Below are 13,428 nucleotides of genomic sequence, written 5' to 3' on the forward strand. Positions count from 1 at the left end.
CTGAGCAAGCTCTGCACTGCTGGTGACACGATTCCATAGCTGACTCCTCGGGAGGAGACGGTCCTGGCGCTTGCTGGACACTCTGGGACGTCCCGAAGACATCTTCTCTGCAGTCGAACCTCTCTCCTTAAAGTTCTTGATCCGGTTAATGGTTCTTTCAGATGCAATATTCTTTGTAGCAATTTCCTTGCATGTGAGGCCATTTTAATGCAAAGCGATGATGGCTGCACGGAGGTTAGGTAGAGAGGCTTAGAAAAAGGGGTTTGAGTTACTATTATTCAACATTTAACCTGGTAAAAAATATTTATTTAATGTTATCTGTGTTATATTTCATCTGGAACAGCAATGTAAACTTTTATAAACATCCGTTTGGTCGTTAACTTTTAAATGCATCATTAAGCAAACTTTGCAAAACACAAAAATTATGTCACTGCCAAAACTTTTGGCCACGACTGTACATCCACACTGAAAGATTCACCTTTAGAAATATGAAAGTAAAATGACTAAATAACTCATAAACATTTGTGACATTAATGGCACAATTTGTTGTGACAAACAGTACCTTCCTATAATACTTGGTGTGGGCTTTCCATCTGTGACCAAAAGTTAAATAATCGTGGCAAAATAAAGGCTAAGACAGTTTGCTTAAGTATTTTGATAAATCTCTTATTTGTAGACATCCTAATTTGTATTCTGAACACTGTCTTGTATGCACAAGGGGTTTATCCCATTGCTAAACATCCCTCTAAATCTTTTCTACAAGGAGTGGTTTACTGCATTTCAAATCTTACCAGCCTAAAAATACATATGCATAGCGATCTTTTGTCCCTCATGTGGATGGCTTGTGGTCAAGGAGAGGAATTATATCTCTCTTGTTTGTTGAGGAGTGAGTGAATCTCAACAATCATCTCTCAGCTATGATAATAGGATATCATGCATATTTATCCAAACAGCTTTGTGTCCTCAATTTAATTAAGTTTCCAAGGCTGCAGACACAGATATCTCTATCTTCAGGGAAATCATATCTTAATCTGCAGGATCTACTGTTTTTAATGTTAAAAAGCTCATTTGATTTGCCTTTTATATTTGTTTTACCTTCTAAACACACTTCTAATTTTCGAGATTTCTGGATCGAGGAACAGATGCATGCTGTTGAAATGATCTTGATTATTTAAATGCACTTCATTTCTGACACTTGTCATATGTGGTATTTACCAACCTGCATATAGTTCTTACATAGTGCTTCATTCAGATCCCTCACTGCCACAGTTTTGAGTGATTGAGCCATATAGCTTTAGTTTACTTATTATTTTATTAGATTAGTTTGTCTCAATGCATTTTTTGTACACGCTACTTTTCCTGTTGCCCTCAGAGGAGACATACATTTCTTTTGGTCACACTTTAATGTTCACGCTTTAATGTAAGTATATCAATTATTGTGTAAAGTAAATGATGAAGCATTATTTTTGCTTAATTTTAAACTTACTATATAACTTTTGGAGCTGCTCGTAAATACTTTTTGTTAATATTAGTATAACTGTAATTAATTATATTTCCATTTAATATGAATGTAAAGTATGGGTAGTTGACATATGGACAAATGTATTTACCAACCTGCATATAGTTCTTACATAGTGCTTCATTCAGATCCCTCACTGCCACAGTTTTGAGTGATTGTAGCCATATAGCTTTAGTTTACTTATTATTTTATTAGATTAGTTTGTCTTTAAATTATTTTTTGTACACGCTACTTTTCCTGTTGCCCTCAGAGGAGACATACATTTCTTTTGGTCACACTTTAATGTTCACGCTTTAATGTAAGTATATCAATTATTGTGTAAAGTAAATGATGAAGCATTATTTTTGCTTAATTTTAAACTTACTATGTAACTTTTGGAGCTGCTCGTAAATACTTTTTGTTAATATTAGTATAACTGTAATTAATTATATTTCCATTTAATATGAATGTAAAGTATGGGTAGTTGACATATGGACAAATGGACAATTTTTTATGCAATAAATGAACAAATGAACATTGTGTAAATGAACATTTAAGCAATAAATGTTCATGGATTCCTAGCGATTGGCCAACTAGTCCTATATTCAGTAGTTAGGTAAGGAGTGCCTAAACTGTACAGAAAACTGTACTGTACAATTTATTTAATTTTATTTGACAGTTTTAGCACAGTACTATGTAAATTTATGACAAGTGATTTTTGAAAATTGAGCCTGATCAGATAATATATTTAAATATTATTTTTATATTTTTGTTCAGTTGAAAAGATTTCTGTATTTTACAGTTCATGATCAGGACAGTCACGCAGCAAAACAATTTCCACATTTTACTTAAAATTAACTTTTAAATAATTGAATTAAACACTATTATATTTAAAGACAAAATCTTTGCTGTCAAGTCAAATCATAAAAAAGAGAAAAACGTGTTTTTTTTCCCCTCATTCTGCACTACTGTCTTCGGTGTTGCTTTTATTCACTTGTGAATCCCAGAAAAGTGGTGCGGAGCATATAGGACAGGATTTGAAAATGTGTCAAAGCTCATTAGTATCAGATCTCTGCATCCATTCGCCAGACCTGCCGATGGAATGCAAGAGATGAGAGGGTGCATCTGACAGAGGTTTTGGATGTAAGATATCCCTGCAGACATATTAAGAGTAATGGATGGTGGGGAACGTTTATGCTCTGTTTATAGGCTATAGTGATGTAGCGAATCAGCTCATGGGGAAATATGAATAATTAATCATAACTAGTTATAATTAATTACAAATATTTAGATCCGCTGTAGATATTTACTTGACCTCTCAGGGTCAACTGTCTGTCAATTCTAAGAACGTTAATTTCCTGGTTAAGGGAAATAACTTTCTTACTGTACAATTCTACAAAGAGCTTGTAGCATAAATCTGCATGATTAAGTGACTCCAGTTATGAGCAAACAATGAACAACGTCAAGTGTGATACAAGTAAGACTTTCTGCCAAGAAGCCTGAGGTGATCCTGCTGCAGAAAGCCTACTGTACAATTGACTGTACATACTTTATGTGACAAGCAATTCTTTTTTTCCAGAAGTTATTTATCCCTTTTTTTTTCATTCACTCCCAGACCTTACAGATATCACATACATACTCTTGTTTATTTATTTATTTTTAAGAAAGGCGGGTGTATTGTTGTATGTGCATTGTCCTGACAGTGGTTTTGTAAATTGGACTTCTCTTTCCTGGTGTTAGACACATCTGGGCACGTCTCCATGGAAACACCCTCTATCTCACTTTCACACCACTGTGTGGTGTCAGACTAAAGCAATCAATCTACCGATCCCATCAGGCTGAGGAGAAATCTGATCTATTAAGGAGCGCAGAGCAGAAATCCAACCTCAGGGTAGGGCTGTCAATGTAGCCCTGGATAGTAGCAGAAGAGAGACAAAATCTAATAATTGAGACTGAAATGCCTCTTAACACCAGAAGGCATCGCTGTCCTAGAGAGAGAAGGTGTTTAGAAAGATTAAACATCCTCTGGTTAGATTCTATCCACAGCCAAACATTATGCTACAGAAACAGAAAGCTTTTTACCATTATAGTATGCAAGTTGTAGGTGTACTTAGTTCAGTGATTATGATTACATTTTATTTAGAAAAAGATTTCTGATGATAAAGCATTTAAGAATTAGTTGATCCCAAAAAAATTCGGTCAATATTTACTTACATTCACTTATTTTGTTTGTAAATAGTATTCTGCTATTCTTTCTGTGGAACACAAAAGTAGAAACCCCTCCTGTGAGCTGTTAACTCAAGAACCACTGTGACTGGATCAAAAGAATGATTTGTTCATTAATTCAGTTCTTAGGTTCAACTCACAGACTCAATCAGCTCAATCAGTGAGTAAAATCTGAGAACTGAATCACTGAATGAATTTTTCTTCAGGTCTGGTTCACAAATAAGACTGAACATTTAGTTGGTGAATCAAACTTTTTCATTCACAAATTTCGGTTCAGCTCACTGGTCACAGTAGGTTTTGAATTAGTTCACTGGAAATGAAGATTGTTTGTGAAGTTTGGTAATAATGATTTGTATGCACTACTTTTATGGTGCTTTTTCTGTTTTATTTTTTAGTTTGTTTGTTCCACGGAAGAAAATAAGTCATACTGTGTTGACATGAACAACGGAAAATAATGACAGAATTTTCATTTTTTGATGAACTATTCCTTTAAACAAGTAAACAAACTAAAACCTATCAAAATGTAATTTTACTTTTCACTTGTATGCTTCCTCTGTGAAGGAGCCGTATCTTACATCCTATAAAAGATGAAAAGCTAATGGAGGCTAAAGAAAGCCATTTTAGAGCTTTCTGGAGAGCCCACAGTGTACTGATGTATAAAGCCTGAAAAAGATACATTTCAGATGGACAGATTCCATTTAGGTTGCTCCTTAACTACTGAATAATGGGAAGTGGATGTCCAAAGTCTTCATGATAGGCAAACACTTTTCTGAATAAAAAATGTATTCACCTCCATTTTAAAATCAAAGGCCCCATGTCTCAGGGAACTGGGTTGGATGTTGTGTCATGCCATCTTTCATTTTTAACTCTTCCAGCAATCGTCATGTATGTTCAATGCACTATTGCAATTTGATACATTGTCAAAACAGAGCATCCCTGGTTAGCAGAGTTATTTGCTATATGACTTTTATCCATAGTGACTTGAAGTCCAATAAATGTAAAGGAAAGGCCTCTAGGATATAGGTTTAAATGGGGGCCTTAAAGGAATCGTTCACTTAAAAAAGAAAATTTGCTGAAAATGGTCATTAAGATGTTTTTAACTTCGGACTGTTATTTCCATCTGAAATATGAGTTCTATATCTAGAATATTTCTTTCTTCAGTGAAAAGGTAGTCTTGTCTGAATCAGGAGAAAAATATGCAAAGATTAAGCACCGCTGACAAGCAAAAACAGATGGTGAAGAGTTACATTCATTATGGATGATTATCAAATAAACAATTCTTCTTCTAAGTAGTTCATTATACTAACATTAGGCTTTTAGGCGATTGCCAGGCAACATAGCAGTTTGGCACATCAATACAGAATGTGTTCACAGGTGTTTGTGTGTTTTTTGTTTGTTTGTTTTTTTTTTTTTGGGGGGGACTATTCATTTTAGAATGAGTGTTTTATGACAATTGCATGTGTACTTTCATAAGATGCTGTACTGTAATTAAATAAAAGTGTTTTTTAAATAGTCGCAAAGGACACAGGAGAGAAATTGGACAACGGCTAATGGCAGTAAATCCTTACCCATGAAATTGCTGGTGTTAAAGTATATTAAAGAGTGGCACTGTTCCCGAAATGCCTGAAGACTTAGTGTCGCTGTCAACCATATCAAAAGCCTGACAGTACGGCACCCCACAATTTCTCCAAACATACTCTGATGAGAAGAATACAGGTTTTAGAGGGCAAGTACCAAAGTGATGCTTCTTTTGATCACAGCTGATAGAGGACTCTCTCACTCTCGACTGCTATAATGAGTTATTTGCATATCTATGACTAAAACATATTTCAATCACAAAGGCTTATCATTTATAAACATGTATCAAGTAATTGCAGGGAAGGGAAAAGAGACTGGTTCTGCCTGAACCTAATTGGATTTCTAATCAGAAAATCGCGTATACAAAGAAACAATGCACTATTGTTGGCTTTGAAATTATGTACAGTTTGAACTTTGTTAACCTTCTGAATCAGCCACTCTGTGTGAACGATAGCATGAGACATCAATAAATGACTATTTTATCAAAGAAGTACTTCACTCCATAATGTGTAATATCATATTTGATATTAACTATTGATGATATACAGTGGCCCAAAATAGAATCCAGACACTTTTGGACACTTAAACAGATTCTGTCATCATTTATTCACCCTCATGTTGTTTCAAACCCATAAGACTTTGGTTAGTCTTTGAAACAGAAATAAGATTTTTAATGAAACCTAAAAGGTTTCTGTCCCTTTATTGAAAGTCCGGGTAACCAAAACTTATAAGACCCAAAAAGGTCATAAAGGCCTCATAAAATGAATCCATATGAATCCAGTCCTTTTGAAGAGATATGCTCGCTTTATATCATGATATTACATTTTTATTTATTTATTTATATCTAAACAACAATCAACACACATTCATATACAGTAGCACATCACATGATAAACATGGAAGCTCATGTGTGCTTCACATGCTACAACAAACTTCACGCACAAGCTTCCATTAAAAATATTAATTTGGGTTTCAGATAATTTGGGTTTTAAGTCATTTATATTTGAATTTCATTACATTAGATACAAAATATTGAAACAAACAAATGATGCTAGTGCTTTTCTGAAATGTTTGTATTAAATATATTTTACTAAATAAAAGCCACAGGATGTTTTATTATATAATGCAAAACAATTTATGCATTTTTAATCGTGGTTTAAGTTTCCAAATACTTTTAGAGCCACTGTACATCAATAGCTAAAATAACTTGGCCATTTATTATTTAAATCTGTTCATATATAAATTCTATAAAGATGAATTTAACAACACATGTATCCTGAAACTTGAGTGAGTTAATTAACTTTAAACAATTTAAATACAATTGACTTTGTACGGTACACTTTGTTTCTCCTATTATGGTTCATGAAGGTTCCACCTGAAAATCCCATGAGACATTTTACTGAAGATCCCAATTGCTGCTTCTCTGCCCTCTACTGTGAGTTGTACTGCAGAATGATCAATTGTCCTAAACTGAGCAAACAACAGCAGAAAAAGAAAATTAGACAAAGATAGAGTTAGTTGGGTGGTTCATCATTGCTCACAATTCCCACTGAACCATTACGATCCAAAGTATAAGCCAGAGGTCTTCAACCCACTGTCCTGCAAAGTTTATTTCCAACCCGCTTCAGCACACCCGCTTGTGTTTTCAAGCAGTCCTGAAGAACTTGATTAGGTGCTTCAGGTGTGTTTGATTAGGGTTGGAGCTAAACTCTTCAGGACAGTGAGTCTCCAGGAGCAGGGTTGAAGACCTCTTGTATAAGCAATTAAGAATAACACTCAAGCATATTGCTTATGTATTAAAAGGTGCAGCCATTACTGATTTCACTCACCATACATGTAATAATACACATTTGTTGTTCCGTGGGTCAAGCTGTTCACATTAGTATTCTTTCTTTCTTTCTTTTTCTTCCTCACTGGATTTACACCATCTGCAAATAGAACAATATTCTGCAGGAGAAAATGATAAAAGTCAAGAGGAATAAAGAAAAGCAGGGCCCCTAAAGAAAATTGTAGTGTTTAAAGTGTTATTTTTGTTATCACTATATACTCAGAAAGGAACTTCTAAAGACACTCTTCTGATTAAAATGTAAGTATGAAGTGGTAGTTGCCGTCCATTTTTGAGATGATAATGGTCGAAAGTATGACTATAATAATTTCTGTGCTTTACAGCTTCAATAATGACATTGCTTGTGCAATCAACTTCCACTTCCACCTCCAACTTGCTATTGCTGCACTAATCAGCGGCACTATTTTAATTCAGTATAATGTCTCTTTCAGAAATTATGAGTGAACGGAAATATTTCATGTAATGAAAACAAAAGGTTTTCATGAAAATCAAACAAAAGGTTATTCTCGTCAAATCCTATTTTCAATAAAGCACACAGTCTGCAATTTGAATGGGTCAGCAAAAAGTCTGCTCAAGCCTTTAGACATGTTTCTCAATGAAAATGTCTCACAGGAAATTGATGTGCCTGTTCTGACTTTTCATGACATCACTTTATTCAATTTGCTCATTGTCTTCCCTGTTGCCTTGGTAACAATAGCTAGTTGAGACTTCACTAAATAGAAAAGGGTAGATATTGATTGCTCCCATAAATTTTGCAATGCTGAGATCTTTTGTCAAGTGTTGAAGCTTTAAAAATGTGTTAATAGAGTTTAAAATGTGGAGTACAGAACGACTCAATCCATTTGAAACTTTTTCTTTTTCATTCACAAATAGACAAACATCCCAGCATGTGTGGCAAATTATTATTTTTTTTAAACATCCTGTGTGACACTGGTCACTCTGTTAGAGCAAATTTTTCTCCGGGTAGACAAATGTGATGTTTTCCTCCTCTAATAGATGTGACAGGAGAGGGACTCGAATGAAGGCTCTTAGAGCTGGAAAGCTAAGCAACTGAACTGTAAAAGCTTTCAAGGGATGGGAAGGAGGTGCAGTACAACCTTAATAGACGAGAGGCCTATAGCTCAGCTGGATCTGTGGAGTGTACACAATGCAGCTCCATCTTTCATGAAGAGGCTTGTTGCTGCTGATGGACTTTCATCATGCTTTTTTATGGAGGCAGAATGCTTGGTTATGGGAAAGATGAGAGACAGACCGTGACATTCTGTCCAGCTATATTCACAAACATCCATCACCCAATCTGGAAACCAGGCTTCATCAAAATAAACAGCAGCATGTGTTAGAAGTCTGGAAGTGACAGCAGTGAAAATGATGGAGAGAGAATGACCAAATAATGTCACTGTTATTCTGAATCAAATGGATGAATTATAGAAATAACTGGGTCAGTGACAAATTAGGATGCCTGAGATGATGAACAGGAGCAATCTTGTAAATATGCAGTTATGTATTGTATATATGCAAGTTGCAAATATAACAAGCCTTGAAATGTAAAAAAAACAAAAACATTTATGCCATTTTTGAAAACCAATTTTGATATACAGTAATGAGTATAACCAAGTGTATTCAAGCACTTGAATATACACATCATAACACATCATAATAATAAAAAATAAGAAAATATTTGCATGTTAAAATATTTCATGGCAAAAATATGTTTTAAAAATGAGAATGCATGAATTTGTCATTTATAAAAAAAAATCTGAATATCTAAAATTAAAATTATGAACAAAAATATATAATTGAAACAATCTACAGTATATCTTCACTGTGACATAATGTACCATTTTATTGTCACATGACAAGGAAGTGCTTCCTGCTTGTTTAGACCCCTATGAATTGGTGGATATTTTTTCTAATAATAATAATAATAATAATAATAATAATAATACACACAAATGTTCTGTATTAATAAAGATATTGAAAAAATTTTCAACATAAAAAATCACTGTCAGTCATTCTTTAATGTATTTTAAGTAATTAATCCAAACTTAATCATATCAACTTATCAAACTTATCAAAGAGTTGTTGAAAATAGATGAGGATTTCAATGGATGTGTTTAGATATGCCTGAAGATGAAGACTAGTGCAATTTTTTTTAAAGAATCCATTTCATTAGAATGAACTTTCTCCAGAACACAGAATCAATTGAATCAAATGACAGAGATACAATATTGCTGTGTAGTACTGTCAGTACAATCAGGTAATTTGTCATAACAGTCATATTTATCTGCTATTTGTGCATGGTCTCTGAACACTGATACATTGACTCAGTCGCTCTTTAGGATTGCAAAACACTTGAAATTCTCCTGTTCATCAACATTCACAATATCATGAGCCCTTCTCTCTTCCATGCATACAGTAGCACCATATTTTTCATTTGTCTGAAAGCTCTTTGGTAGCATTTAGAGAATGCAGTTTTATATATCTATGAAAAAAAGAAAAAGTTTGCTGAGACATTAAAACATACACCCTTGCTGTACCTGGGTTAGAAGGACATATGAATGTTTCATATTGAGTGCATATTTTAATAAAAAATGTATGTCATTTTTCAGCGAACAAATGTTCCGCACTGTTAAGTCTGTAAGCGAATGACAAAGGTAAAAATTCACCACCCCTAGAAAAACACTGCACTGTGTTCTGGGACAACGAAGACAAACTTCATAAAGTAAAAGCCAAATGGAGAGTTAATAATTCATAATACTAGCCTACTGAAACTGTGAGATGAAAAGGGTTTTGGGGCAATTTAAATTTGTGTTTTAAATTTTATTTAGGTGTTCTTAGGTTATGGACATGAAAAAAAAAGTGCTTATGTAAAGCGATAAAATCATTTATACATTCAAATGAATTCCCTGCAGGAACAGTGAGTGCACATATCAAAGGTTTGGAGTATGTATGAGGCTAACAAAGATTTGCTGTTATTCTGAGATAGGAAGGACTTGACTTGTTAATATTGTTGCCTGAGGATAATTAAATCTCCCAAACAGAGCAGAATAACTTACATTTTTTTGTGATTAATTAATTGCAAAAACAGCAAAAATGTTTGATGGAATTGCGTTCAATAATGCAATGCAGTCTGATGGAGGATCATCAGAGGACATGTTTTCTCATATTATAATGAATATAATGCAGCAGAGTTCTGATCCTTGTCATTACACTGATGCAAGACACTTTATATTTCACAGCTTTATTCACTAAAGGTCTCTTATGTATTATTCTTAATAAAATGGAAAATTGTGGCTTTTAAAAAATATGATTTTCCCAAAACACTACTTCTTGCTTTTTAAAATAGGATATGAATATTTTAACATACAAATGATCACCTTTAACTTTCAGGTTGCGGACAATGTCATTATCCCGTTTAGTGTGTCATGAACATTCACATTTATCATGAAAACTTTTGAGAAAACCTGGAAATTGGGTGAGGGGTAAAACTAACGAAATTTACGAAAACTTAAATTAAAATTTTAAGCTACTAATCTATTAAATATTAAATACAAATCTCTTGATGTCTCATTTAGGAATGTTGGTGGGAAAACATATCTGAGATATTTTGATGGTCCAATGTGATATAACCTCTGCAAGATCATCATTGGCAAGAGTTGAGTGATTATGTCAAACAGCATGCGAGTTAGACAAAGAGTTAAAATGTCTTTAAAAAGTAGGTCATACACTCCAGCTCCAAATCAGTCATCTCTCATCTTTGGCTTCACTTCATTACACACAGAACGAACAATGTTCCCATAGCAACCATTCCAAGTTTAGTGGTAGAGAGATTCAGTCCTCATCAGAATAGAGGCAGGAAGAACATTTCAAACAAAGCCAATTCCAGATGTTTAAATCAATTTTCATTTCTAATTCGCTTGCTACATTACATATTGTTTTTACTTAAGACGGCAACAGCTATCTGTATAACCAGCAAGCTAAAATTTAGGGAGGATTTGTGTTAGCCTTGTTATTCCATTCTAAAGAGAGACAGCCACAAATTAAATAAGCATGCGGCGTTCAGCATTTTCAAACTGAAGCAATTTCAAGGGCCTATATAGTTAGTGAACCCTCTATAACATTTGTCATATTACAAATGCCATTTGATATTGCCTTCCCGTTCAAAAAAATCATAAAAAGTGTAATTTAACAATATGTAATATCATGCCTCTCCAGGGTTAGTGAACTTTAGTTGGACAGTCTTTCAGATGAAATGTCAGATACATCATTATCTCTTATTTTGACTTCATGTATCATGCATTCATTTTGCCCAGGAAATCTGATCTGTGACATTATAAAAAGTAATCATCTACACGTCTCCCTGTGCATTTCATGAATACTACGTTCTCAAGGTTGGTAATGCTCAATGAATTATTTTGAGAGTGCAGGGCTTTTGTGGATGCATATGCAACACTTACAGCATTAACCTACTTTTAGATCTCCAGTTTTGCGCACTTGCTGTTTCTGATGTTTTCATTGTTTATTTTCTATCAGAAAAGAAGATTTTTTCACTTTTATTTGTGCTTTGCTTTTAGCCGAGATGCAGTTTTATCTGTCAACTACTGCTGAGTAAGCTGCACTGCATCAAGAACACATAAGAACGCAGATGTTGTTTTCTACCAGGCTGTTTTTAAAGGAATAGTTCACCCAAAAGGAACCATTACTTATTCACCCTCATGTCGTTACAAACCAGTATGGCCTTTATGCTTTAAAACATCAAACTGATTCAACTGATTCATTGAAAAGATTCAACTCAAAGGAACCAACATGAGGCTGAATCAATAATGACAGAATAGACATTTTTGAGTGCACTATCCCATTAATCGGGTTGATAACACTGAATATGAACAATGGCTATTTTGATACTCAGGCACTGAGGCTGTTATTGACAGCTGCTGGGGCAGAAATCAATATGAAATAGTCTAGAACATTCTCTTACGTCAGTCTTACTGGACCATGTACCGTTAATTAGTGTTCGATGAGATGGTAAAAAACAGACGAATGAATGAAAAGTTGAATCTTCCAGCTAGCCAAAGAAACTTGCTCCTACTTACAAAATACCTTTAATTTGTTGCAAATACATTGAACTAAGTCACTTATAAAGTGCAGGTAAGATTGCAGTGATATACAGAAATGGGAAAAAAGAAAACAACATTTTATTTCACATCTTCTGATTCACCTCTGCACTGTATAATTCAATTATAAAAAGAACTACATTTATGAAAATAGCACAAGAAATAGAAATGAGTTTATAGACAGGCCAAAAACTCACAGAAACCCTCTATTACCAAATCCAAATGACAACCCCACTGACAACACTGCACATCGTGAGCACTCACAAACCATAGAAACATGAGAAATACACACCAAATTGTCATTTTAAGCACAAAGAAATAATCTACAATGAAAGGTTGTGTGTTAATGTGAAAAAGAGGTGCACAATATGTGTCTGCATGACTGGGGCAATAGAGAAAATAGTTTTTATTATTAATATTATTATCGCTATCAGTACAGTGGTTATTTTTTAAGACTATTCCCAAAAACAGTACAGGCCACTGATATTAATGTATTCAAAGATTGCTACTAATCTGACCACCTGAAACAAAAGGGTTTCGGACACTTTAAAAAGTGAGGAATTACGGTGTAATTGACTGTACTGTAATGCACAAACAAATCCCAACAACATAATTGAGCAAAATGAATGGGGAAAGGGGAGGGGGCATCTTCATAGCAGATCAGTGAATGAGATTTCTTTGGCATTCAGCCTTTAACAGTTGACCTGCAGTTTGAAGGTTTTATTACTTATATGTAAATTCCAAGGATGTAAAAGAAAGTAACATTAACTGATGACCGCTTTTGAACCAGATTTATCCAGTCTGCTCAGTGGCTGGAAGGATGCTATAGGGTACTGAGTCTTCAGTGAATACATGTTATATCATTAAGGATAGCATATCCACCCTCTTAAAGGTCACTTGAATGTGTAATTTTTTTTTCTCTTTGTGAAGAAAAACAAAACAAAAACAGCTAAACACTGTATTCGTTGCACTGAAAAGACCCCCTGGCTTGAATGGTGAAGAACGATATCTAGTGACAAAAAATGACCAAATAAGCTTGAAATACATCAGGGGCTAATGCACAAGATTTTCTATTTCCTTCCTCAGAGTACTTCGTCATTGGAATTAATATCATGATTAGGCCACTATAAAAAGCAGTATAATTGGATTTAATTCCAGCATATGGC

This window comes from Sinocyclocheilus rhinocerous, unplaced genomic scaffold (assembly GCF_001515625.1).
Source record: "Sinocyclocheilus rhinocerous isolate Xijiao unplaced genomic scaffold, SAMN03320098_v1.1 scaffold3102, whole genome shotgun sequence".
NCBI classification, from domain to species: domain Eukaryota; kingdom Metazoa; phylum Chordata; class Actinopteri; order Cypriniformes; family Cyprinidae; genus Sinocyclocheilus; species Sinocyclocheilus rhinocerous.